This window comes from Dermacentor silvarum, chromosome 5 (assembly GCF_013339745.2).
Source record: "Dermacentor silvarum isolate Dsil-2018 chromosome 5, BIME_Dsil_1.4, whole genome shotgun sequence".
Lineage (NCBI taxonomy): Eukaryota > Metazoa > Arthropoda > Arachnida > Ixodida > Ixodidae > Dermacentor > Dermacentor silvarum.
In genome coordinates this window covers 7,616,410-7,644,218 of record NC_051158.1, presented here as the reverse complement: position 1 = coordinate 7,644,218, position 27,809 = coordinate 7,616,410, and the positions used below count along the sequence as shown (strand labels likewise).

The window sequence follows — 27,809 nt, the reverse complement described above, 5'->3', positions numbered from 1 at the left end:
GGGGAGCCATCCTCCCGCAGCGACGTGCTAGCGGTGCCGCTGTCTGTATTTTTTTGCCCTTGGCGCGAGAGCGCTTTGGGTCCCGTGCCGGCCCGGGACCGGACGCTTGTACTATGATGGGTGCAGCCGGAGACAAATTGACGGTTTCCTTATATCTGTAACTTTGCAGGGCCAAGCCTCAAATTATGTTATCCCGCGCTGAAAGCTTTACACTCTGGACACAAATAACCATAGCCCGGGGCAAGATTTTTCGGCATTCACACCGAACCGTTTTATTAGTGCTGCGGAGAGAAAATTTGCAGAATCGTTTCATTTTCTCTTTCCCTTCATGCAGCGAAGTGGCCGTCCTCGGTGAAATTATCCCCACTTGCAATTGGATGCTGTAAAGGATGTTCAGTCATTAAAAATTAAAAACAAATAAAGAACCAGACAATAGATATTGAGGCGCGAATGGCTTCACCCGCCACCGTCATTCAACCGCTACTGAGGGAAGCTAGACTTATGTATCCCACCAACGCGCCGACAGAAGGTCCCATTCTTTGTGCAGCCCTAACTGCCCCGTTAGGCGGTAGTCCTTCCGGTCAGCCCAATAATGAATGGATACAAAGAGAGTTTTTGCACTTGGCAATAGAACTGCAGTGGGTATTCTAACAAGAAAGCCCCTCTGCAGCAGTTTTTCAGGTATTTGGCGGTCAAACCTCAGGTCATTGCTCGCGAGAAAACATTAGTCTTCGCTGCCTCGCTCCAGGGCTACAGAGCCGTGTCGGGCCGGCCCGGGGGGCGAGGCATTTGTATCTTCATCGATCAAATGCTTACTCATCTCAGTCACGACCTCAAGCTGGGGAGCGGTAGAATAAAATATGTCATGATTGAGATCCTGCTCGACGCGCCGCAGCGGAATCAGCGCAGAAACAGCGTCTTCATCCTCAATATCTATAGCAACCCCAGGGACTCGCGCCAACAGTTCAAGACCATCCTCCAGAAAGCGACCGACCTGGCCGGCCCTCGACCCTTGGTCGTCGTCGGCGACTTCAACACCCCGTACCGCCTCTGGGGTTACATCTACGACACTACCAAGGCGCGCAACCTCTGTCAAGACACCAACGAGATGGACCTCACTCTGGTCACCGATAAAGCTTTTCCCACGCGCATCGGCAACTCCGTCAACCGGGACATGACACCCGACCTCGCCTTCGTCAAGAACTTCGAGGACGTGGGCTGGGAGAACACCGCCATGGAGTTTGGCAGCAACCACTACTTTACCGAGACCCACTTCAAGGTGGCTCGGAGTAGGGTCAGGGAATTCACGCTCGTCGATTGGGACCATTTTCGCAAGCTTCGGGAAGAGCCCAGGAGAGCCAGGGCACCCACCAGCCTCGAATAATGGTGCGAATGCATCCGCAACGACGCTTGCGCGGCCACCAAGAAAGTGGAAACTGATCTCGAAGTCGAGCGATTGAGCGACTCACCCGTCTGATCGAGGCCAAAAACGCCCTGCTTCGCCGATGGAAGGGTCAAAGGCTCAATCGCCGACTCCGAAAGAAGATGTCGGAGCTCGACAAGGTAATCGATGACCACTGCAAAGCGCTATGCCAGCAGTAGTCGGACGAGCTCTGCGAATCCATGGACAGTTGCGCAATGGCAAGTCCTGGGGCATGCTGAAGCACCTTCTCGACGAAAATGGCTCCAAGTGAAATCAGAAGCATACGTTGGCCCGGGTCCTTCACGAAGCCACCAAGTGTCACACGGCCGATGTACTCGTCTCTATACTCATTCAGAAGTACCTGCCCGTCCGGCGTGACGGGGATCTGGCGATCCAACTCCCGGACTACCGAGGCCCTCTTCGCCCCGAGCTGGACGAAGACTTCTCCGTTGCCGAAGTCAGACAGGCCATCTTCGCGCTCAACCGGAAGTCTGCGCCGGGTCCGGACGGAGTCACCAACAGAATGTTGAGAAACCTCGACGACCCACCGATGGTCATTCTGACCGACAAGATCAACGAGTCCTGGAAGAGCGGCGTGGTTCCTGCAGAATGGAAGACGGCCTGCACGGTGCTCGTTCCCAAGCCCGGGAAGGCCACGAACATCGAGGACCTCAAGCCAATTTTTCTAAACTCCTGCGTCGGCAAGGTCATGGAGGGCGTCGTGCTCGTGACGCCTGCGGCAGAAAGGATGTTCCACATCCGTCCCTAGGTTTGTGAGTGGTGGCGCTCGCTAACACTCCCAGGGTTCATTCTAGTTGTAAAACATAAATAACCCAGAAAGTGTATGGGAAGACGGCTCTGCGGTAGCTCAATGGTGTCGCATCGCACGCGTAATGCGAAGACGTGGGTTCGTTCCCCACCCGCAGACACTTGTTTTTTCATCCATTTTCATTTCCCTTAATTTATCATTTCTTCAATTCAATTAGTAAGTACAAGTAATTATCCCTATGTTGTCCTTGGTGTCATTGTTTGTTGGCTTCTTATGATGTGATGAATAAAAATCGAGCCCCTCGGTTCCCTTTCTTCTCGTTCATATATATATATATATATATATATATATATATTCATAAAAAGGGAAATTCACTGACTGACAATTCGGTCGGAGGACTGGCCTTCGTCAGAGGCCGGTCCTCCAGCCGAAACATCAGTCAGTAAATATGTCATGAACGTTCTTTTTTCCTTTTTTTAAATATACCTTCGGGTCTGGCGCAAAACCCTTCGTCTTTTATGTATTTATATATTGTAATGAATATAGTCTATTTTCTGTCTTGTCGTCTTCTCTCTCTTCGCGCCCGCTTTGCGAGCGCCCGACGCCAAGTTCATTTCATCTTCACACTCGGCCACGCTGCGAGTTTACGGCGCGCTTGCAACCAAGCAACTTGTCCAGGGAGTGAGGTCGTCGTTGGCGAGTCGTCCAGCGCGCAACCAGCTTCTCTGCCGGGTGGCACTGACTGCAGCGCACTGGTCGCAGGTCTCGCCGACGATTATCTAGTTGCAGATGTGCACGTATGGCAGCTGGTTCTGGACGATGAACACCTTCTTTGCTCAGCTGTCGCGTGCGTATTTTCCGTGTTGCCGCTGAGTGCTGAAGCTTCGTCGTTGCGCTTGAATCAGCTGCGCTAGATGAAAAACCGCGAGCGTTGCGCGACTGGCCATTTGCGCGTCTCTTTCGGCGTCTTGCCCGTCTTTCGCGTGCGGGCAGGTCTTTGATGATGATGACCTTCAGCCAGGCCTCCTTCCGTGCGTGGTGAACGGCCGCAAATTCGGCCGTTGACTGCGGGGGCATGCAACCAGGTGGCTCCGACGAGTCAGGAATCATGTCCCTGCGACGATCCGTGGACAGGTCGGGTGCCTGGAGTGGTAGCGCCGGCGCCTCCATGCGCCCCGGCGTTGATGTGTTCGGGAGCCATTTCACTGACTGCAGTGGACCGAAAGTGGTCTCGGTCTCTGGAAGTGATGGCCCGGTGTCGGAAGTCGACGCAGAGTCCGAGACCCGTGGTGGTAAAAATAGCTCGAATTCTTGGTCTACAGCGGAACAGATGACGAGGCGACCTGCTAAAACCTTTCCGGGTGCAGCTGCAGCGGCGAGATGCTGCGGATTCCTAGCTCCGCAAGTCGCCACTGCCACATGAAAGTAGCAGCGGTGACTTGATGCGTGTTCGGAGCTTGTGGTGGAGCCGGTGGTGTCGGTTTGTGAGGCACCGCCTGGGTCGACGCAGGAGCGGTGGTCGCCATGCGCTTCCCACAGTCTGGGCGACACCCGGTGAGCCGGTCTCTGCGGTGGGGCAGCCTGCGGACCTCTCTGTCGAGGCGTTGCTGGGAACTACTGCCGCGTCAAGGTGGTGCTCCTCAAGAGCTCCGGCCACAGAGCAGTGCTGGCCGGGCTCGTCGCCGGCATACCTGAGCGGGCCGAAAGCAGCGATCAGAGCTGCACTCCATTCAGGCCAGGACTGCTGCTTGATGCCTTCGTAGTTTTCCCATGCCTTGGCGGCACCGCGAACTAGCCCCGCTGCAACCAGTCATATCGTGTTTTCTGGCCAGGCATGGTGGCGTGCCCCGAGCGCGTTGGCTGCTTGTACCCACAGAATGGGGTCATTCTGAAATCCGTGGAGCTCCGGTAGTTCCAAGGCAGCAGGTGATGGTAAGGCTGCTAGCAGGAAATTGGAGGCGGCTGAAACTAAGTAGTCCAGCTGCTGTGACAGCAGCGAGATGGCTCGCATGACGTCAGCCAAGCTGCCGGTGGAGCCGCCCGTAGAGCCAGCGTCGGAAACCGCGCACACTGAGGCGGCGGCAGCGTCCGCAGTACTCGGACCCGCCGGACCATTGGTCAAGGGAGCGTGAACAACATGCATTGAGCCAGGACTAGTGGCGGTCGCGGTACTCACTGTAGCCGGAAGCAGGGCCAGGGGAGCTTGGACGGAATCTCTTGCTGGCTGAGATGGCGATGATGACACGGGGCAGTGACCCAGGGCATGGGAAGCGTGGACGGCGTTCCCTGGCCGCGAGCGGCACCCAGGACGGCGAGGATCCATGTCCAAGGCAGCGTGGGCGGCATACCTTGGCAGATTGGATGTTGAGGCAGCCCCAGGTTCGGCATTCAGGACAGGGGAAGCGTTGACGAAGTGCCCTCGACGGAAGGTGAAGTGAATTCGGCCTCTGGCGCTCGCAAAGCGGGTGCGAAGAGAGAGACCACAAAGATGCGCACTGGGGCTTGAGCGCTCGGCATGCGAGCGACGAAAAGGTAGCAGAAGTAAACCAGGCGTTCTGGCGGAAGGCCGATTGTCTGTCTATATATATATATATATATATATATATATATATATATATATATATATATATATATATATACCGGGTGTTCAAAATGAAGCTTTACGGAAGTTGTAACAATCGCCTGTGGCAAGTGCCATTATTCTTATCGTTGAGCTGGGTTATGCGAAGAGGCAGACATTAGTAGCGCGAGAAATCGAAACACATATTCAACTAATTAAAAACGATTGACTAATGAACTTCTTAGTTATTTATTTTACGACACATATTGGAATTTACGGATTGTAGCCCGTGAGTTTGCAAGCCGCATTCATTTGAAATTAATTTCCTGGATGACACCAGTTTAGAGATATTTCCCAAAGTGTGGGACGAAATACATGAGCGTTCCAGTTATTTTTGTGCTTCAATGTATAAAACAGCATTTTGGTAAAAAAAGTAAGTAGAACAACAGTGCATATTTATGGCGAGCTTGATGGCGCATATCTCCAAACTGGTGTCATTCAGGAACTTCATTCCAAGTGGATTCACCCGACAAGCTCACCGGCTACAATTCGTAAAATGCAATGTGTCGTAAAGTAATTAACGAACACGTTAGTTAGTGAATTTGACAGCGCAGCTGTTATAACCTCGCTATAATCGGTATAAGAACCCATAATCGCCATAAGAACCTCGCTATAAGCTGCTTCACTGGAGAGGGTCCGGAATGCCAAGCGCAGGAAGCCAGCGTCGGAGACTGAGAAAGCCGTTTGACTCGCAAAATGCTTGGACTTGTCGGCTTATAATTTTATTGCGATAGCAATTATATGGACACTTCAAGCGGATTTCTGCCATAGCCATCGCCGTGAGGTTCTGTATAAAGTCCAATGGCGATAAAATCGTCGCCGCGTGCCGTAGGCTGTATATGCGTGTGAAAGCGCGCGAAGGACGCTCGCTTTCATGGAGAGCGAACGCACGGCGGAGAGCAAACGCTATGTCTTCCGTCGCGCGAAAGGCCTTGGGGGAGAGGAGGGTGGGAGTGGGGGCGACGTTGTGCTGCGGCACCAACTGTGTATCTTGCGACCGGGTGCAAAGGGAATTGGCGATTGAATCGCGCGCGCGAAAAGAGGAAAGCGAGAAGGCAGCGCGGGAGGGAGGGGTGCGGTTTATACTCTGCCACCAACTGCGTGCGCGGCTGCGGGCGGTCGCGCACACGTATCTTGAAAGCGATCTGCACACGGCTCCTACCTTTGTATGTGCTATGCTTTCGCCGCTCAGTTTCCGTTAAAGCGATATACTGCACGAACCTTCGCTCGCGGCGCCAGCCGCGCTTGCTCACGCCGGCGTTTTGACAACGGTTGTCTGCGGTCATGGAGTGTTATCTGTTCATGTTTGCTTGTACGCGCTGACACCATGCTTGTTAATTCAGTTAGTAAGCGAATGTGTCGAAGTTTATACAGCTGATAAAACTACCATCCTAACTCCATCTAGCTCTCTACTAATTTGCTATCGCAGTTGATGTTCCGCCTTTCGGGCGAAACTGCGACTTTTTTACCTGGCTTAACGATGAGTGTACACCTAAGTATAATAATTACAGCTAAATCAAAGGTTAACCAAGTGCAACCAATACTTAACCAGGCTAAACAAAGCTTTCGTTTTGCATATCCAGGGTTAGCATTTCTTAAAACTAGGACAGCAGGAGAAGACCAAGGACTTTCTGAAGGCCTTATAACTCTACGCGCGAGCATGTCGTTGACTTCGTCTTCTATAACCTTGCGTTCAGCAGACGATACACGGTAAGGGGGGGGGGGGGGGGGGGCGACGAATGACGCGGGATCCGTCTGTTTCAATGCGATGAGCGGCCACGGTTATTTGACCCAAGCCATCCGACCAAACGTGAAAGCAAATTTGGTGTTTCCTTAAGATGGTCAGCAAGGCATCAGTCTCAGTTGGGCTGAGAACTGAACTCACAGTGGCCCTGAGAGCACTGGGTATAGAGCACTGCACGGGCCGATTGTACGGCCCGCCCGAGCCCGATCAAAACTTTTATGGCGAGACCCGGGCCCGGCCCGGGCCCGGAAATAATCTACGTTACCCACCCAGCCTGGCCCGCCACCCCTTTACTTTAAGCCCGAGCCCGGCCCGAGCCCGGCCCGAACCCGGCCCGAACCCGGCCCGAGACCAAAAAATACACGTTTTTCAGAGTTGAGAAGCCCGAGAACAACTCGCAGAAAGCCCGAGCCCGGCCCGGGCCCGCGTCAAAAAACCTGAGCCCGGCCCGGGCCCGGGTCAAAAAGCACACGCCGTGCCCGAGCCCGGCCCGAGCCCGTGAAAAAACTCCTCTACCTGGCCCGGCCCGGCCCACGGGCCGGGCCGGGCCCGGGCTTTCGGCCGAGCCCGTGCAGTGCTCTAACTGGGTAAACCGGCCGTGGGCGTACAGTGTGCGAAGGACGAAACAGGTAAAGCAGTAACTACAGATACTGGTGCTACGTCATTAAGGACAGCAACAGTGTACCCCTGCAGCAGCAGAAGTGGCCCTGATGTCGGGTTGTAGGCGGTAAGACTGGCGCAGCCACGTGAAAAACGCACTAGACAGGAGGCGATGGCGATTCCCCGAAAAATGCAGCGCTGATAAGGGGAAACCATGGCGTCGCCGTCGATATTTTCTCTTGATGTTATGGTAAAAATGCGGGTTTGGCCGGTTGGAAGGACAAAATCTGCCGCTGTGACAAGGTGTGGAGGTGAAGAATCGGCAGCGTCAGAGAGCTCGGTGTCCATAATATGGCCCGAAATGACAGCAGATGCAGCTGACAAGAAATCCCAGCCTAAGATGATCCGATGGGCGCACGATGAAAGCACAGTAAGCTGTATATGATGGCGAATTCCATCGACGAGGACACGAGCAGTAAACTGTCCGGTAGGATAAATCGGACTGTCATGGGCGCCAGATAAGACCGGGCCAACATACGGAGTTAGCGATTTTCGTAGACGGAAGCATAGTTCGCGATGAATAACAAAGATAGCGGCCCGCACTGTCTATAAGAGCGTCGTTGGAAACATCTTCCACACAAACATTACCTTCTGTCACAAGTCGGTCTAACACACTAGTCCATGAAAAATTCTACTAATACTTTACAATTAAGAATTGAGATTCCTTAAGGTGAGTTTCAATCCCGGGCGAGAAATGGAAGGCCCGATGTTCGAATGTATATTTGTGGCGACATGAGAGACAGCACCCCGCCCGAAAACAAAAGCAGTTTGGAAGTGGCGGCGAAAGACCAATTTCAAGCGGGCGAGACGTTAAATACTACTGCTACTTAGCGCTGTCACAACAGAATTTTGCGTGTAACGTATATGCTAGTGATTGTGGCACCATGCTGCTGGCGCCGTTAGGACAAGCCGTAATGAGCCCCTGAAGTGCTTGTACGTCCTCTGAAGCTGTGCCCAAAGTTTCATGCAATCCACCCGGTCCTTGTCAACGATATCTATACACCGAAACAGAGGTTTGCTGAGCGTCACTGGCGTCATGCACATCTATTGTAAGCGCGGATGCACCTGAGGCAAGCATTGGACGCGCCACCACGTGATCAAACATGATGGTGCCAACGATATCACCATGAAAACTGTATACACGGACCTTGCTACATAAACGACAGCAGCAGCGTATTTTCAGATGTATTTCACTTCATCAGGTGAACACAAGGCACGTACCTTTGCGTCTCGTAGTTGTTCGACGTGTACTTTGCCAGGCCCTTTGTGGTGGCCTAAAAGGGACGGTATCTCTGCGTGTAGGATTTTTGGGACTAATCGCTGGGTTTCCTGCGAGAACACTAGTGGGGATATTTCCCTGTAACTTGAAAAGAAGGCAAAATGCAGTAAAAACGACCAGCATGCTTAATCTCAGAATCTTTGCCATAGTGCATAGGCAGAAAAGTACGTAAGTCGCAGCTTGCGTGCTTCTAGGTATGTTAGACAATGGATAAAAAAATGAAATGCAATATTCACCTTTGTTCTCTCCACTGCTGTATTGTGAGTTGTCTGCTGCTTAGTACAAATATAGTCAGCGCGTGTTATAGCTGAAAACAGGAAAAAAATTCATTTAGATTTTTTTACTTTGCTCTCTCTGGCGCAGTACTGTCTGTGGTTTCTGCTGCTGAATGCAATGGTGTATTTATCGCGGTAGCGTTTATACGGACACTCGAGTCGCGTTTGCCCCATCACCGTCGGTGTCACTGTGGTGTCCCTAGGGAAGTCAAAGTACTAGGAGAACGACCCTTGCGCAGTGTGTCGGTGGTCACGTGGTCTGTCGCTGGTGCGGGACTATGGCTCACGGCTTGATGCTTGCCCTGTGCCCGACAGTACAATGTTGGAGGCCACGTGATTCAGCCGCGCCGCCTGAAGGCCGACCGAGAGGAGGTGCGAGCACCTCTTTCCTCCTCTTACAGTAGCGAAGTTTCAAAGAGAAGCTCCCCGACCTCTTCGCGATTTGTCTGGTCACCAGCTCGCTGCAATAAAGGCACGTGCTACCCACATGCAGATATTGACCCCCCTCCCCTACGTCTCTGGCATTCGCGACGTATTAGTGCTTTGCCGCTAAGTGGAGGAACACATTTCGTACTACAATGTTCCACACACCTTTAAAAGTATTGCTGATTGCACCTTCAAGTTACTGATAGCCAATAACGTCACAAGCATAGGCTTCATTCTCATTTATACCACCACGTGTAGTTAGCCACGTCTACCATGATTTCACGCGTCTTCTTCCCGCCGCGGTCACTTAGCGACTATGATGAGGCGCTGCTAAGCACGAGGTCATGGGGTCAAATCCCGGCCGCGGCGGCCTCATTTCGATGTGTGCAAAATACAAAAACTCCCATGTCCCGTGCATTGGGGCCACGTTAAAGATCCCCTGGTGGACACAATTATTCCTTAGTCCTTCATCTACGGCATGCTTCCTAATCAAATCGTGGTTTTTGCACGTAAAACCCAGGGATTCCATTCAGTTCACGCGTCTCCTCAACACAACAGCACCGTCGTATTGCAACGAGCGTCGTTCGTCGCGAGCTCAAATTGACATAGCAAGTAGATACCTCCTCCCAGGCACCTGATGCGTCTCTAGCCTTGATTTTCGAGATCAAATCCACCGTCCGCCCGGAATTAGCAAACTTCGGCCTTCATGCTGTTTGCCCAGTACGCGCTCATGAATCCCAGTATTCTCCCATGTCCGCACTATACATTCTAGCTATACTGCACTTCTCGGCAACGTAAGACGACCTAATGGAGCGCCCCCTACAAGCCCACATGCTAGAATGGCCAACACATCGGTAACCTGATCATTACTGCCGCAAGCGTTGGGCATTTCCGACTGATCACGCCCATGTATAGCTCCCTTCGCCTTCACTACGCCCGTCCCATCTCCTGCTTCTGCGATAGCCGTGGATAGCGCTTGCTCCCCTTCGTCAAGCCTTCAATCTCGTTCGCCTCCAACCCACCTCACTTCCTCCCATACATTTTCGCACCAGACACAACCGGAGAACTAGACCATCCAGGTTCTGGAGTAGGAGTTCCATTTGTGGCCTTCACAAGAAATCCTCGCTTGACCTTGCGCCCTAAACACAGCCTCTCGGACGTTCATCTCAATTATATCCCTACAAGCGCGTTCATAAACACTGGGGTGCTCGTTTCTATTATATATGAGCGGTATTCTTCACCGTCAATCTAAAAAAAAAAAAAAAAAAAAACCTTACACCTTCACCGAGACTGTTTGTGCGAGTCGGGATCGACGGGACGATCGCTATTATTGGTATGTGGCTTGCCCGGGTCGCAATCGTAGATCGACCCACTGCCGGCCTCTTCACTGTCATTGCATATGGCACTCATGAACTCATATGTATAGCCTCGATTTTCTCACCACCCATTATGCTCTCTGCGAGTGTTAGGCCGGCTATATTCTCTGGTCCTTCTCTCTGACCCTTATGACTCGGCTCAGAGCCGGTTAAGCATCAATGACTTTATTCGCGTGCCACATAAAACTGTGACACATACCGATTTGTGCTCATCACCATCTGTATTCAAGGGCGCATGCGTAGTTACGCCGATCTCTGAAGTTATGCCCACGCGCGGTGTCCCCTTTAGCACTCACGATCACATACAACCAGCACCTGCCTTTCTCTTGTTAATTTTCCATGACCACGCAAGTGCACCCGCAAGGATTACAACTGGCCCACACTTGTTCACTGCAAGATCACCAATCTGGCATTTCTCCGCATACGACTCCTGCAGCTTATACAATGCCTCGACGTCACTTGCGTAGGAGGGCGGCCTACATTCGGCGCTGGCGTGACGAAATGAAACCAAGGGGAACCATCCTCGTTAGACAGTACCGACACGAAATTAAAGAAAAAACAACGTTAGATTGACGTTTACTGTGCGTTCCACTCATACCAGTGCGTATACACAGAGCAACTCATCAGGAACACTAGTGTGCTTATAATATGCTTGTGCACAAGGGTCATATGTCAGCAGCGAAAGGGAGAACAAGAACTTGCGAGGTGGTCTACTATTGCATTCTTTTCGCTTAGGAAACTGACTCAACGGGAAAACGCAGGCAAATACTTAATCGGGATCATTAGCACGCAGATTTCATAGGTTTCTAAAGATTTTAGACTTCCTGCTTGCATGCACTTACGCCAATTTTCTTATTATCTTGCATTCTATTGGTTCATATTGTGTGAGCCAATGATCAACAGTTCTTACTTCGTCAATAAACCATGTCATCCTACAAATTCTTCTCTGGGTGTGTTTAGCTGTTGAGGCCCATGTTTCTCTGGGGTCTCCTGGCGATATCCCCCACGATAACGGGCCAAGGCCATAGAGGGAAAAAAAAATTGCAGTTTCGCCCGAAAGGCGAAACATCAACTGCGCTAGCAAATTAGTAGAGAGCTATACGGAGTTAGGATAGTAGTTTTATCAGCTGTATAAACTTCGCTTACTAACTGAATTAACAAGCATGGTGTCAGCGCGACCAAGTAAACGTGAATAGATCCCACTCCATGACCGCAGACAACCGCTGCCAAAACGCTGGCGTGAGCAAGCGCGGCGGGAGCCGCGAGCGAATGTTCGTGCAGTTCGTGGGGCTGAGTTTTTTCACACGCAGATTTGTTGACGGACACGAAAACGCCATGGAACCGTAGCCATAGATAGCTTCACTGTTAAATATGGGCTGATGCATAAGGATGTGCAGTCTAACAAAGCTCCTCAAAGGGCACTGTTAGAAATGAAAGGATGCTGCAACAAAAACATGTAGGGTGTCGATATACCAGAGTGCGTCACAATGTGCGGTTTATAACAAACTGATAAGTAATACGAGGATAGAAACGTCACTGTGGTGTATGAGAGAGTATCAGGTCGCCCTTGACACAGGCGCCCGTTGCTGCCCAGACGCCACAATCGTCGCTTTCCTAGTATGCAATTGTACAGGGTGCTTCATTTAACTTGGGTCAAACTTTAAAAATATGCAAATGCTACCTAGCTGGACAGAACTAATTCAGATAACGTTGCTTGCCGTCACTTGGAGATACTCAGACTATTTGGTGCATCCCGCCTAATTAGATAATTATTCGTAAATCATTTTTCAATTTTTCAATTACCATATATTAGATTAAAATTGTCAATGAGAAAATTGTAGAGCAATGTGAGCAACTGCCGATACAGCTTTTTGTTGCTCAATACATGCTACATAAAAGGGTTTTTCCGTGCGTGAAAGAATCCCGCGAATACACGCAAAGTACCTCGAGCGACCAGTGGCACGGCAATTGTGCGTGTATAGCGGGCTTTTTTCACGCTTATAAAAACAATTGCACGCTCTCTGGTGTTGTGGCCAATCCAAAAAAATGGTCGGGAACATTCGAGACCCTCAGTTACTTGTCTAACCGGTGGTGGAAGAAGCTGACCATTTTTTTTTTTTTTTGTATGTGTGTGAAAATGGAATTCGGCAAAATAAATCCAAGCGACTAGCTTTTATCGTTTTTCTTTTCTGTTTAAACAGATAACTCGGAACACTGTTTATAACCTGTGAAAAAAGAGTTGACGGGTGAGGTGGGTGACGAATGCGCGCTGGCCAATATGCCCACGTCAGACGCCACGTAACCTGTTCAAACCCCAACCTTTATACAACTTAGTGTGAGGAGCTGGCGTTGATTTGAGCTGTGCGTAAACTTGGGCTGTAAGCATACCAAGGTCAGAGTCTCTGTGCCTATAGTTTCAATTTTCGACTATAGTTCTAATTGTCGTCTGATGTCTTCGAATTCTTAGTTTTGTTAGTTAGCGGATAAGGTAGTTAAATCGCGTCAGCGTGCGCTAAACTGGTATTGCCACTGTGCTGCATGGCCACAGCTGTTTCGGAGCGGGCACGATTGTTAAACGTCTTCTTTAAAAAAAGTCATTTGCATATTGCAGTCGCCAGTATTGTTAGCAATGAGACCATTTCGCTCGAGGTAAGACGTTAACGTAAACCCTACCTATGTTTCGGAAATCTGGGGAGTGCTGTACTACTAAATGTGTAAATGAACTGAGGAAGGCACAAGTATGTCTAACTGTCATGCTTACGCATTTTCCCCCATTAACTGACACTTACCATTTAATGCCGCAGTCTATTAGCCTAGTGCGAGGCGCACTGAGTTTCAGGTGGTCTGAAGTCTATATATATATATATATATATATATATATATATATATATATTAATAATAATCATAATTTATTTCTGCCTCAAGAAATACAGACAGAGGCGCCGCAGAAAAAGCTGTCCTAAACAGCTTGACTTGGCCGCAGCCCCGAAATACAAAGCAGCAGCGACAGGCAAACTCATCGCAGACATGACGGCTTGTTTGTGTAATATCTAATACATGGCAGTTAATGTTCGCCATGATGTTATTTACGAAGACCAGAAGCCATATTGACCTCATTAGGCGTCCGTGAGAAACACCGAACATTAAAAAAATGACAAATATGGTTTCAATCAACAGTGTCAGTTTAAAACTCAGTGAAAACAACATCGGAACGCGGGACGCCATTTCAAAAACACTGTTGTCACTCTTGCAGATTCGCACCTCTGAGCTCACTCGAGCGTGTTCACACTCACTCATGCGATGGTTTCAGGCAGAGTCAACCACAGCTTGTCAATTATTTGTGAGTTTGTCGACTGAGTGTTATAGCCGCGCCGTAGCATTTGACTTAATCATGGCGTCTGAGGTCTACTGTTAGGATGCGAGGAATATTTGTGTTTATCAGATATTCAATAGTGCCAGAATTTCCTTTTTTTTTTGTAAAGTGACAATGAGCCATCAACCTTACAAAACTTACATGAAAGTGAGAAACATAACAACGAGCACCAAGAAATTGTCACAGAATTGCAATAGATTTTCTAATTGATTGATAATTATTTTACACTGTGCGGTATGCCAACATCTGAATAAAACAAAATTGAACATATTCAGTATGATCATCTAAGTTTTATTGGAAAGTATATGAACAGCTTTAAACAGAGTACTAATTTTTTATAGCTGTAAGTAACAATCATGGAACGTTGAACTCAAGCCCAATTAGGTTGCTTAGAAAAGAAGATTAGTACACTGAAGCAAAGAATATTTCAAAGCTTTAAAAAATTGTCTTACTCTGGAGGAGGAGGAAACAACTTTATTTTGTTAATTTGGCTTACTGAGGGTTGCTACCAGGTGATGCCTTACAACCACCTTCTCGGCTCTTTTGATGGCCTGAAGTTGAACCTCCAGGTTCGGGTTCATAAGTATCGCTTCCCACGCCTCAGGCGAGGGAGCGGCCAGGAGATCTGGTGGGGGGAGGGGGGGGGGAGGATCTTCTCTGCACTCCCAGAGAATATGATTTAAGGAAGCTATGGACCCACATAATGAGCAGTGTGGGTCTGTCAAGTCAGGGTAAAAGTGTGCGTATATTTGTGGGCTGGGAACGGCGATCATTCAGTCATCGTTCAAGCAATTTTTTTCCCATTAAGCATGGACCTGGCCTTGCATCTATCAGACCAACTCACGTGAAGCTTCTTTCCGCTGATGTCTCACCTGTCCTTGCTGATATTGTTAACGATATCTTCCAATTTCAAACTTACTTTGTGTTGGTAAAATAATTCCTGTCTTCAAAAAAGGCAATCGTGAAAATGTTCACAATTACCGTCCCAATTGTATATCGCCATTTTTAGCAAGGTTATTGAAAAACTTATCTACACTCGCCTCATGAAGTACCTAAATTAATCTAGGCTTATTCCAGTTTGGGCTCAGACATAGCTATTCAACTGAGTCAGCACCAGTTCCCTTAACTTACAAAATTAACCAAGCCATTTATCGGGGTCTAATTGTAGGGGCTATATTTATTGATCTTACAAAGGCGTTTGACACACTAAATCCGTGCATCTTATTAAATAAGCAAGAACAGTTCGGCATTACTGGTCCACCTCTCGAACTTCGCCGCTACTTGTCTTATCGTTCCATTGTTGTCTGTGTAAATTATCATTGCTCTACAAATAAATTAATTACCAGTGGTATTCCTCAGGGTTTCATTTTAGGTCCGTTGCTTTTCTTATTATTCATCAATGACTGACCAATTGTACTGACTGACTTAGAGTGCCTATTATATGCAGACGACACCACTCATCTCAGCAAACAATAAACGCCCAGCAAATTACACTCAATACTGACTTCTCCAACGTCTACACGTTGTGTACCTTAAGCAAACTGCGTATAAAACCAGTTAAAATAACGTTTGTTCTGTTAAATAGTCCATTGAAAATAATAGCAAATACCATAACAATTGCTTTGAATGATTATGGAAAACCAATATCTTAAAAAGTGAGATTTCTTCGTGTTACCCTTGACAAATGCCTAAAATACCACTGTCATGTCAGTTCTTTACTGTGCAAAGTGTCATTTGGCATTCCTGTTCTCATCCAAGCACGTGCATACTTTCACTACATATTCTTACTTCCTTATATCATGCATATACAGGGTGTTTCAGCGAACACTTTCAAAAAATTTTAAAAGTTGTCTGTAGCTGATGGCACAATTCTAGTTCCTGGTCTGTCCGAAGAGGCGGACATTACTTGCACAAGAAATTGAAATGCATAATCGACGAATTAACAAAACTTAGGCTTTTAGTTATTTACCTTATTGCCCATATTGCAATTTACAAATTCTAGCCGTGGAGTTCGCAAGGCGGATCCACTTGGAACGAATTCTCAGGATGACACCAGTTTCGAGATAATTATTCCCGAACTTTGCAGAGAAATACATCGGCGTTCCGGTTAATTTTGTGCTTCAATGTATAAAACGACGTTTTTTTAAAGAAAGTAACCGGAACGCCAATGCATTCCTCCGCAAAGTTCGGGAATTAATATCTCGAAACTGGTCTCATCCTGAGAACTCGTTCCAAGGGGATCCGCCTTGCGAAGTCTACGGCTAGAATTTGTAAATTGCAATATAGAACATAAGCGAATAAGTTGAAAAATAATTAGTGAATTTCTGGTAATTACTCGGTTATACATTTCAATTTTTTGCAAGTAATGGCCGCCTCTTCGGGCAGACCAGCTCATGAACTAGAATTGTGCCATCTACCACAGGCAACCTTTCAAAATTTTGCGCTGAAACACCTGGTATAGGTAGCCATTTAACATATTGTTTGTCTACATGGGGCAACACATATCCTACTCACACCAAGCCTTTAGAACGCCTTCAAAACTAAGCAATAAAGATCATGACATTTAGACCGATGCGTTGCCATTCCCGGCCTATTTACGAACTTCGTGTTCTACCCTTCGGTTCTTGTTTCAATATAAGTTATCACTTCAAATGTTTCGCTTCCTTAATCTTGACCTACCTACGGATGACCTTTGTTTTTGTCGCATCATTAATTCATACAACACAAGGTTTCCTGAACAGAATAACCTCCTTTTACCAAAAATCGCATCAAATTATGAAAAGTTTACCCTCAGATTCGGGGGTGTAAGTGTTTGGAATGCAATTATTGCAGACAATAATATTGCCTCTGCGTTGCACTCCTTTAAAAGAAAATTAAAAATAAAATTGTTAGAAGAGCTGCTTTCTCTGTGATCTATTTTTTCCGTGTACTTTTTTTCCCGATATTTCTTTCTTTTTTTTTCTTTTCTGTGGACGCGTATTTTTAGTATTTTTGTGGGAATTTCTACTAGGTATAAATTTCTTCACTCTTATTGGTTATATTGAATTTAAGCAAATACGTTTGTGTTGTATTGTTATAAGTTTGCGAGATATACGATCTTGATAATCTGTCTTTAAACCTCGGTTAGCTTATCCTAATGAAATAACCTTTTTTAAGAGCACATTTCTTTATTTATTGTATTATCATGGTATTTTGTATTTATTTAACATTCCGCTTTGTGTAATTGCTTGATGAATGTATCTTGCTGCTGTTTATAAGATAATTTTCTATGCATTGTGAAACAGGAGGTCCCCCGGACAGTTCTACCTGGGGACCTCCTAATGTACTCCTGAAGATGTATGCTTATTTTCTCTTGCGCTTCAAATAAACATCAAACTTCAAAACCTAAAATATCCCATCAGCTGTCTGAATAACGCAGTATTATGTAGCTGACTCACTGACTGAGTCAGCGCAGTGAACTAATCCGGACTAATTTTAACTACTTTACCGTCAGTAGTCTTTAACTACCCCACATTCCCGAGCCTTACGGTATACAAAATGGAAAAATGCGCGTACAGAATCAAATACAGGAAAGTGAAGAAAAAATGTTTTTTAGTGAGTCAAGTGAGTAATCGCAAGTGAGTGAAAATCGCTCGATGAGTTTCAAACAATACGTCCTCCATTGTGTTAGTGAGAAATATGGTTTCACACTGTTTTTATGCCTTATCGAAAAACATCTTCGAAAAAATGCCATGCGTCAACTGCGTATTTTTGCGCAGTGCTTCGCGACAGTTGTGCGATATCCAATTGTTTTTCCCTCGAAACTCACATCTCACCTTAAAGCACATGCACGTAATACAAGAAGACTGTCATAGGCTGTCCCAAATACCAAGAAAATGACTCATGCTAGAAAGGTCAAACTACACATCGGTACTGAAACCAAACAAATGTGGGAAGAGCTTATCGAATAAAAACAAAAAGAAAATAGAGAGCGAGAGTAACATGTTTTTTGTGTGTGTTTCGGAATTCACATCGGTGTTTTCAAATACAAGCTGGAACTTTAAGCAAATTTAATGCTTGCGGGCAATGACGAAGAACTCTAGCTTTCGCATTCTGGTTCTTCTAGCCATATGTACATTTTTTCCAAGCATAGAAAAAACAGAACACTTTATTGCTTTCTCACTTGGCTACTCAGTTGAGGCAGTGGAAGGACCACAATATCAGACAGAAAATGCGGTGTCCAATGGTTCTTCTGTAGTTAAACGTGTACATCTTCCACAATCTGTTCTCGACGGCGATGAAAGGCCGCCCGATAATGGTGAGTAAAAACTGTTTGGGACCTTCACAAAGCTTAAGCATCTAGTATTAATACCCGCGGAAGCGATTGCGCATGAACTAGATGGAGAACAATCGTGAGTGCATAGACGCTTTTCTTCGGTCAATTTAGGCACTGCGACAACGTCATGAAAGCGGATCTCGATAGGTACATCTGGCATACTGCTTCGCAGGTGCTTCATTTTTGCGAGTGGACGCCTTGACGTAAATGTACCTGTTCGTGCCTTTCACAAGACGAGCTGATTATGTCCGAAAGTTCCTGAAGTTTGTCGTTAATTCTATAAGTACATAGACGGGTCTAATGAGGAGTTATTTATTTATTCATTTCGCATACTTTCCTGACCCGAAGGCATTACAGAAAGGAGTGGTAAGTTCAAAAAATAAGCAGTACATTATTATACAATAATAGGTTTTACAAAACGGTAGAAAATACATTGGTATTGAACTCGTCAACATCACAAATGGCAGCGACAGAGGTAGGAAGGTCGTTCCAGTGAGCGCTGGTCTTGGGAATAAAAGAACCATGACACATGGCTCTGTGATTGGGTATCTAGAACTAGCTGGCTTTTTTTTTTTAAGTACCCGTAAACGGAACCTTAACAGAAGGCGCTTCTGCGCTTTTTGTAAAAGAATGTTTTTAATAGTTTTTTTTGTTGATAAATCGTAATGATAGCGCTTAGAATATAAATTGAATCGTAGCATGCAGCAGCTACTGCAAATCGTGTTCCGTTGGTGTGGAACTTGATAAGAAACGCGTCCTGCCCATAGGTGAAGAAGATAGGTGACATTTTAAACACTGTTGGTATCAATGTTATTGTGATCGTAAAGTGGCCATGATGTGTTTCCTAATGTCACTGTCTATATAGACCAGCCGCTCCTTTTTATTGCGATACCAATTATATGGACACTTCAACCGGATTTCTGCCGTCGGCGTCGCCGTCGTCGTCGCCGTCGTCGTCGCCGTCGCCGTGAGGTTCCGCATAGATTCCAAGGGTGATAAAATCGTCGCCGCGCGCCGTATGCGCGAGTAAAAGAAATACATTACGCTGCTGTAAAAAAAAATCTGGATAAATTATGACCATGCATTCTAAAATTGGCCTGCTCTTTAAGAAAACTAAAGTTCTGCTTCGATATTAGGACCAAGACACCCAAAAAAATTGTCGCAGTTTCGCCTGAAAGGCGAAGCATCAATTGCGATAGCAAACTTGTACAGAGCTATACGGAGTAATGATATTAGCTTTATCAGCTGTATAAATTTGGACATGCAGCAGCATCGGCAACACGCAGAACTGTTGTCGACGCCATCGGCGTTTTGCCCGCGTTCGCTCAAAATGCGTGCGGCGTTGGTGACTGTTGCCGGAGCCTTTGATATAAATAGGCACTTCGTGCCGCAGCTAAACGTCGCCTCCCCCACGGCCTCTCGCGCGTCGGAAGAAGGCTCGTTTGCTCTACATATATGGTGATTGTAAAGGAGGAAAGAGACGCCTACTTCTGCAGCCCTTAAGCGAGCACGGCGCAGAACGCGCGTTTGTTCTCCGCCGTGCGTTCACTCCCCGTGAAAGACGCGCCCCTCGCGCCCTTTCACTCGCATATACAGCGTTCGGCGCGCGGCGACGATTTCTTCTCCAAATGACGTCATACGGAACCTCACGGCGACGGCGACGGCGACGGCGACGCCGACGGCAGAAATCTGCTTTTGTGTGTCCATATAATTGCTATCGCAATAAAACTAGTTGAAGCACGCCATATACATAGACTCTGCCTCATGTGAGAGCAAAATGTCTCCCTACTTGCAGAACAGGGCAGTCAAATCCATGATTGGCCTGCTTTCGTATGCGCCCAGCATATCTGGCATGCAGCGCGCATCTGTGTGGGTATTTACTTTTGCAACCGAGAAAAAAAAGTCAGCTTTGAGTTGACCCGAGTTGTCTGAGTGATTGTCCTTCGTTCGTGTCCCGCTGTTTTCGAAGATGCTTATCTACTAACTCGCCCCTCTGGCCAGTTTCAAAGCGAAACACGCGCACGGATTATTATACCAGCATCAGATGGTTTTAAGTCGATCATTCTTAATCATCACCGTTCCTGAGAGCTCAGTGTGGAGCACGATTTGGATTGTACAGGATTAGTTTTTGTGCACTTTGATAATGTGCTGTAAACGCTTAAGGTCTGATTGGTGTATAACACAGTAGTGAAATGGAAGCAGATTCGGCACCCTGGACGTCTTCCACGGGTAATGCTGCTTTTCGTGTCCCTTATACCCGTCATCTAGTAATGCACGAATAAAATATGATTTCCGTTCATGGCAACATTTCCACCTGCAACACTAAATGTAACCACTAAGTAGCCGGTCTAAACAGGCTGGCTTGTCAGCAATATAAGTTCGTATTTGCTGTAATGTAAATATTCCAATGCCGAAAACATTTATATAACATCGCCGTATAATCTAACAATTACACGCACAGATAGCGTTTTATGTCAGTCAAAATTATTTTGCACTTGGACAGCTTAATTTTACGTCTTTGTTCCATCAATCTATTTGTGCACACCACTTTCTTACACAGTAAGTACTTCACCCATGGCTAAGCTATAATTTTTTGTTTTATAGCTCATGAAAGTTTACTTTGTTGCGATGTTTACAACTATGTTTTGTAGCAAGCGCTAAATTCCTACAAGACCTTTTTATGCATCTGCTTATTTGTTGTTGCTTTGTTCTGCTGCAGAAAGGAAATGCACCGCATGCACCACAGAATAATAGGCGCACCTTTAACCTTCACTGAGTAACTGAAAAACGTCAACGGCAAAACTAAAGCGAGCATGCCTCACTGGAAGCGTCACATGTGTGCACCGTGGTAAAAAAGGCGCAGTTTCGCCGGAAAGGCGAAGCATCAATTGCGATAGCAAATTGGTAGAGAGCTATTCGGAGTAGGGATAGTACTTTTATCGGCTGCATAAACTTGGACACATTCGCTTTCTAACTGAATTGACAAGCGTGGTGTCATCGCGCACAAGCAAACATGAATAGATCACACTGAATGACCGCAGACAACGACTGTCAAAACGCTGGCGCAGCAGCTGCAGCGGGCGAAGAATCGTGCGGCCTATCGCTTCAACGGAAACTGAGCGGCGAATGCACAGCGCATACAAAGGTCAGAGCCATGTGGAGATAAGAGACGGTGCGGGTCACCGTCACCACAGCCAGTGCAAGCGTATTTGTTGGCAGAGTAGAAGCTGCTCCCCACCCCCCTCCCTGCCGCGCTGCCTACCGCTTTTTTTGCTTTTGCGTGAGAGATTGCGTCGCCTATTCCCCTTGCGCTCGGTTGTAAGATACGCATTTGGTGCCCTAGCACAGCGTCGCCCCGCCTCCCTCCCCCCCCCCTCCCCATAACCCAGGGCCTTTCGCGCGACGGTCGTGTTTGCTTTTCGCCGTGCGTTGGCTCTCCGGGATAGCGCGCGTCCCCCGCGAGCTTTAATGCGATCATTAGGACAGCGCCCTGCTTGTCTATTGTACATTTTTCTTATACGGCAAAGCTGTCACGCGACTGGGTGACCCCTTAGATTACTTGACTACGTGACTCTCTAGACTTCCTGTTATTAAATTCACATGTTCTCTGAGGTGCTCGCTGATACACAAGCCTCTTTGGCCTATGGAGCAACTGGCACATGAGAGGGTAATTTCGCACTTTATAAAGTGGTGCCAGTAAACAAATGCTATTGTGTGTTTCTTATCACACTTCATTAGGCACCCTGATATAGAGCGATGTGCACTATAACATTTCATGAAAGTCGGCGTTTCCCTCATTCGTATTTTATTAGATGCGAGAGTATCTTATGCTCGGGGCAGTGTCCGTGCTGCGGCGTCCGTACCCACACTGCGCATGCGCAACTGTCCCTCATTCTCCACTCTTACGCAGGTGTGCGCTCTCCTCCTCCCCTCTCCCCCTCTCCACCACAGGTGCGGCGCAGCAAATCATTGCATATAACTCTCTCTCTCACTCTCTCCCACTCTCTCTAAGGGTACGCCGGTAGGCGGCGCTAGTGTCGCGGCGCAGTATAAAGCGTGCCTTCGCTGTGCTTCCGTCATTCTCTCTCTGTGCAACGATGTGCGAAACGCCATGAACAACGTCAATGTCGGCGCTAGTTGAAGCGGCAGCGCCACCGCCGCGGTGCAGAGGAAGGCTCGGGAAGCCGAACGTAAACTTCAGCGTCGGCAAGCGGACCCCGAACTTCGGGCCAGGGAAGCCGAACGTAAACGTCAACGTCGGCAGGAAACTTCTACGGAAGCAACACGGGCTCGGCACGTCGAAGTGGAACTTCAGCGTTATCAAGCCGACCCCGAACTCCGGGCTAGGAAAGTCGAAGCGCAATGGCAGCGTCGAGTGGCAGCTCCCGATCCCGAAGCGACGAGGCAACGCGAGTCTGCGGCCAGAGCAGCAACACGTTCGAGGCCATTACAACGCCCGGGCGTCGACGGTGCTGACGCGTGGTTTAAGCGCAGGACGTCACCCCGTACAAACGTCTCTCTTCTCAATACATTCTCTCACTCTAACTTTCATTGGGTTGTGTTGCCAAGTGAAACGAAACGGAAACTCGATGCGCACCCTCCGCGATGCTTTCGCATCCCACCATGGTGGCCCGTAGGGTGAGATGATGTGATTTTTTCAGCCTGTCATGTTTGATTTTACTCTATTTAGCTTCAAGCTTCAACAGGTACAGTCGTCATCGATATAAAAGGCAACAGCGATTTTTTTTAAATAACTCGCAATGCATATGCTCAAATCTAGAAAACTGATAAATAACAATAGGCTTTCCCGTTAAAGGGTTAGTATCATGGAACATTTTTATGGAGGCCATTTGTGTGTATCTCTATTGGTGTTTGAAAAAATGAAGATGTTCTCCCTCCTACTGATGATAACTGCACCATCTGTGCCATAGCAGTACTCTTTAGCAGAAAAAAAAAAAAAGCTGTCATATATAACACGTGGTTTCGGATGTCAGCTTAGTTCTGACAAAGTCGCCAAGTATGCTAACTTAATGCTTCGCTGAAAGCTTTAGTCGAACGCTGTATTTTTATTAGCAATTTTTGTTACACCATAGACCTCATTCTGTGTACACATAGGGTAGCCACATGAATTTTTTTGTCTGTGTGTGGAAGTGTCTGCCCTTTATTTGGTTTACTAAGATTTCAGGAACTAAACAACTTGTGGATTTTGTACAGAGAGCCTCCTAGACACAAGTGCCATGTAGCAGAAGGCTGAAGTTAGTAAAATGTTGACTGACCTTTTAACCCAGAACCTGCGCAGTAACCAGTAATACCTCTTTTCAGCAATCTTGCGGGCGTCAACGATTACCCCAAAAGTGACTTGACCCCTCCACTGTTACATTGCCGACATATATGGCGCAAAATGAGCATTAATTGATAAATCTAGAAGGTGGTTTCCTTATTCGTAAGCAAGTTAATCTAGAAGTGTTATTTCTTAACAACACACACACAGAGCATAATATTTTCATTATTAAACGCGCTAAGAATATCGCCCACTTGCTGCTCAAAGTTTTGTTATATTCTACTATAAAAACCAATAAACTAGTTCTACCATTTGGACATCGTTTCGTCAAGTAGAACTTGGCAGAGCAAGCGCTTCCAGGTTGTTAACTGACGCACCTTGCAAGGCGTGTGTAGATGATTTCAATTAGAAGAATTTAAAACTATATTCAGCTTTCTACAAGCCGGCGAGCTTCAATGGTGCACAGCGCTGAAAATTGACGCCACAAACTTTTTATATTTTCTTGCACAGGTACAGATGCTGACAGCAACCAAGGATTGATTGCATAATGGGTCATATTGACACGTGAGCCAGGTCTGGCCATGCAGCACAAGGCATATGTGGTAATAGTAAAGTACGTGTTATCAAAATTGTGGGCATGACGTCGGCATAAAGAAACCTAAAATCCGTCATTCTACAAATGCGTAAAATAAATGCTATGAAACCATGGCTCTGACAAACGAGGTGTGGTATGAATATAAAAGATATGTCGCGAAGTAATCATAGGCTAACAATCTAAGGAAAGGTATAACCCACTACCTACCTACACTACCTCGACCCACTACCTACAGGTGGCAATATACCTAACTAAGGTATAGTCAGCAAACCTGATCCAAATTCCGCTTCCTCTAAACAGATCCTTAATCCAATTCTGTACATAGCAGCACCTAGTGCAGGCGTACGACCTCGCTAGACGACCATTGCCGGGGCGAGGAGAGTTTTGATATCGTGCTACAAGTAGATATAAGGCCACCAAGGAGACGTACTGTTCCAGCAAGACTATTGATGAGAAATTCAGAGAGAGCTTGAAGTTACAGTGACATGTTTCCTTGTACTCATTCAAAGTACACATGGTGCAACCGTGCAGAATTAACTTAAATTGCACCATATATACGCGATTCAAACGCACGACCACTGAACCTGCAGTCACAAACACTAACCACTCCACCAGGCTAAGGATAAACGGGATCATGGAAACACCGTCGGACTGGCACGAGTTTTGTTATGTTAGCAATTAATGTAGTCATTACACTACACCGGCGTTTATTAGTATTCTAGCTGCGACCATTTCACATTCTACATGGCGTTCACTAAAAAAGAAGAAAAAAAAACTTGTCAAGAACCAGGGCATTTGTCGAAGTTATCGTTCTGTGCAACGGCATTTGCTGCTTGCGGACCTTCTACTGTTTCAGTGCGAAGCATTCTTCTCCTTGTCAAGCCAGATTTTTGTACCTCGTCGTTTTCATGGGTCAACGAGTAGACTAGTTTCTTTCAAGGACGGGAATCAGCTGACGTTTTGGTTAGCAGTGGCTCGCGGCAAGACGGGCAGAACAGCCAAGCGCGTTGACTGCCAGTGGTGTCGAAGCGCGGCCTTGAATATAGAGGCGCAAAGTGAACGTCGAATTTCGCTCTGGTGGCATTGTGGTCCGGCATGACGTGCTATTACGCGTGAGCGTTGAGGAGTTTGAAGGTTTAGATGCAATATTAGAGCGCTTTCTGTGCTCGCTAGCTTGTTCATTTGTTCGTTCATTTGTTCGTTCGTTCGTTTGTTACTACGCGCTCGTTCCTTCGGGGCCCTAAAACACCAGGCAATTGGAAAACGACAAAGCGCCTCTCTGGCCGCTAGGGCCCAAGCAGCTCCACGAGCGTAAGCGACTCGTGTTGCAACAATTAGACCATTACTACAAATTACGCATGTCTCAACTACAGTGCATTTTTTCTTAAAAGCTTTCTTTCACAATTTTTCTGGTGTATCTTGGGTTTCTATGAAATTAAATAATGACTTGCGAGACAGCACTTGTATAAGTGTCTTCTTTTCTATTGTGGCCTTCACGACTGAGCGCACCGGTATGTACACGAAAACTTATTGCATTGAACTCCGTTTTTGTTTGCAACAATGTCGAAGGATTTCGTGAAAGCCCTGGATGATTTCAAGCGTGAAATGAGACTTGAAATGCGCTCTGTCAAAGAAAGTGTGAAGTTTTGCAGCGACACTTGCGATGAAACCAAGGCGATTAACACAGAGTTGAAAGCTTTGAGGCAGGAACTCGGCGTCCTGCTAAAAAGTAACGAAGCTCTCAAGAAAGAAAACAAGCAGCTAGCACAACGAGTCGACGAGCTGGAACAATATAGCCGTTTGAATAATTTAGAGCTTAAGGGCGTCAAGTCAGTCGACAATGCTCATGATGTCGTAAAAAAACTTGGCGAAGTCATTGACGAACCACTTTGTGCTGCTGACATTGACACATGTCACAAGATAACAACACGAGTGACGGGCGAGAGCAACATTATCGTTCGTTTTGTGCGCCGCGATAAGCGACAGGCGGTTCTTGCGAAGGCTAGAAAACGCCAGATCACAAACGAGATGCTGGGACTATCTGGATCTGATCGGGTGTATGTCAACGAGCATTTAACCCGTGCTAATAAGCAACTACTGGGAGCCACAATTGCCCGCAAGAAAGAAATGTCCTGGAAATTCGTTTGGACGATCGGGGGCAAGATTTTCGCCAGAAAGAACGAATCTTCCAATGCCGTCAGGATTGCCGATGAGGGCGATTTGCGCAAGATATCACAATAGTTGTGTAATTTTCGGTTAAGCGATCATGGCCACGTTTCAAGTACCGACTTGTTCTCTATACAATCCTGAGTCTTTTAACGCTAAATTCTGTAACCGGCAGCAGGAACTGTCTGTTCTCCACTTTAACATAAGAAGCATCAGAAACAAAGGCGACTGCCTTCATCACTTTTTTACCTCATTAACAACAGAATTTGATGCTTTAGTATTTACTGAAACCTGGTTGCTCACACATGATGACCGTCTTCATTTCAATAACTACGCATATAACGGTCTCCTACGTCCCAGTGGAAGAGGTGGAGGCCTTGCTGTATATGTGAAACGTTGCTACCCGCATTCTGTTCTTGACGACTGCTCAATAATGAGTCCCAATGTTGAATGTTTAACTGTATCACTGCCCAATATAATTGTCGTGGCAATTTATAGGCCACCGACTGGAAATAAGCGACACTTTCTTGATTTTCTTGAAAAATTGCTTGAAAACTTGAATTCTACCGCTCTTCCATTTGTACTTATGGGTGATGTTAATATAAATCTATTGCATGAGGATCAAAGCACTAGAGATTTCAACACTGTTATTTCATCTTTTGCATCTTCCAATCACATTACTTTGCCTACTAGAATTACTTTTGATACAGCCACCCTTTTAGATGTTTGTGTTACAAGCGTTGCACCATGTAATATTGAATGTGGCTTACTGAGTTCGGACATTAGTGACCATATTCCAATTTTTTGCTTTATCAGCAGAGTGCGCAAACCCAAGGTTACAGTTGATAGATACATAACACGGGAGATAAATGATAAAAATCTGAACAAATTTCAATACCTAGTTCGGAATATAAATTGGGATAACATATACGATATTGGTGACGTAAATAAGACGTACTCAGAATTTATTAGAAAGTTTTTAGACGCCTATAATAATGCTTTCCCACTAACCAGAAGAAGATTAAACAGGAAGAAGTTCAGGAAGCCGTGGATAAACAAAGATTTGCACGCAAAAATTCGCACAAAGAACAAGATGTACCACCTTTTTATTCAGAGTAGGGATCCCAACCTTCTAAAGGAGTATAAACAGTATAGAAATCAACTGAATAAGGAATTAAAGACCGCAAAAACAAATTATTTTATTGAGCGTTTCATAAGAATCCAAAATGACAGTGGTAAAGTATGGAGAGAAGTAACTAATGTAACAAAAGGAAAAGATAATTATAATGTGCTGCACGAGATCAGTACGCCGGATGGAAAGTTATCGGGTTTTGATTTAGCCTGTGCTTTTAATAAGTACTTTGTCAATGTTGGTAAACCACTCGATGATGCACTTGAACCTAACAATGTATTTATTAACACTATTGATTCTCTATCAAAGTCTGTGTTTTTTTCACCCACTTCCTCTCAGGAAATAGTGACTTTAATCAACAAGTTAAAAAATAAT

At 46.6% G+C, this 27,809-nt stretch overlaps 1 long non-coding RNA gene across 1 annotated transcript; it reads right to left on the bottom strand.

The window, feature by feature from the left end:
- Nucleotides 1-241: 241 nt before the first annotated feature.
- LOC125945516 (uncharacterized) lies at nt 242-9,868 on the bottom strand. Its single transcript, XR_007466960.1, has 3 exons — nt 9,817-9,868; nt 8,438-8,802; nt 242-380 (listed from the first exon to the last, which is right to left on the bottom strand). It is a non-coding gene; the product is annotated as an uncharacterized LOC125945516 (long non-coding RNA).
- Between the last annotated feature and the right edge of the window lie 17,941 nt (nt 9,869-27,809).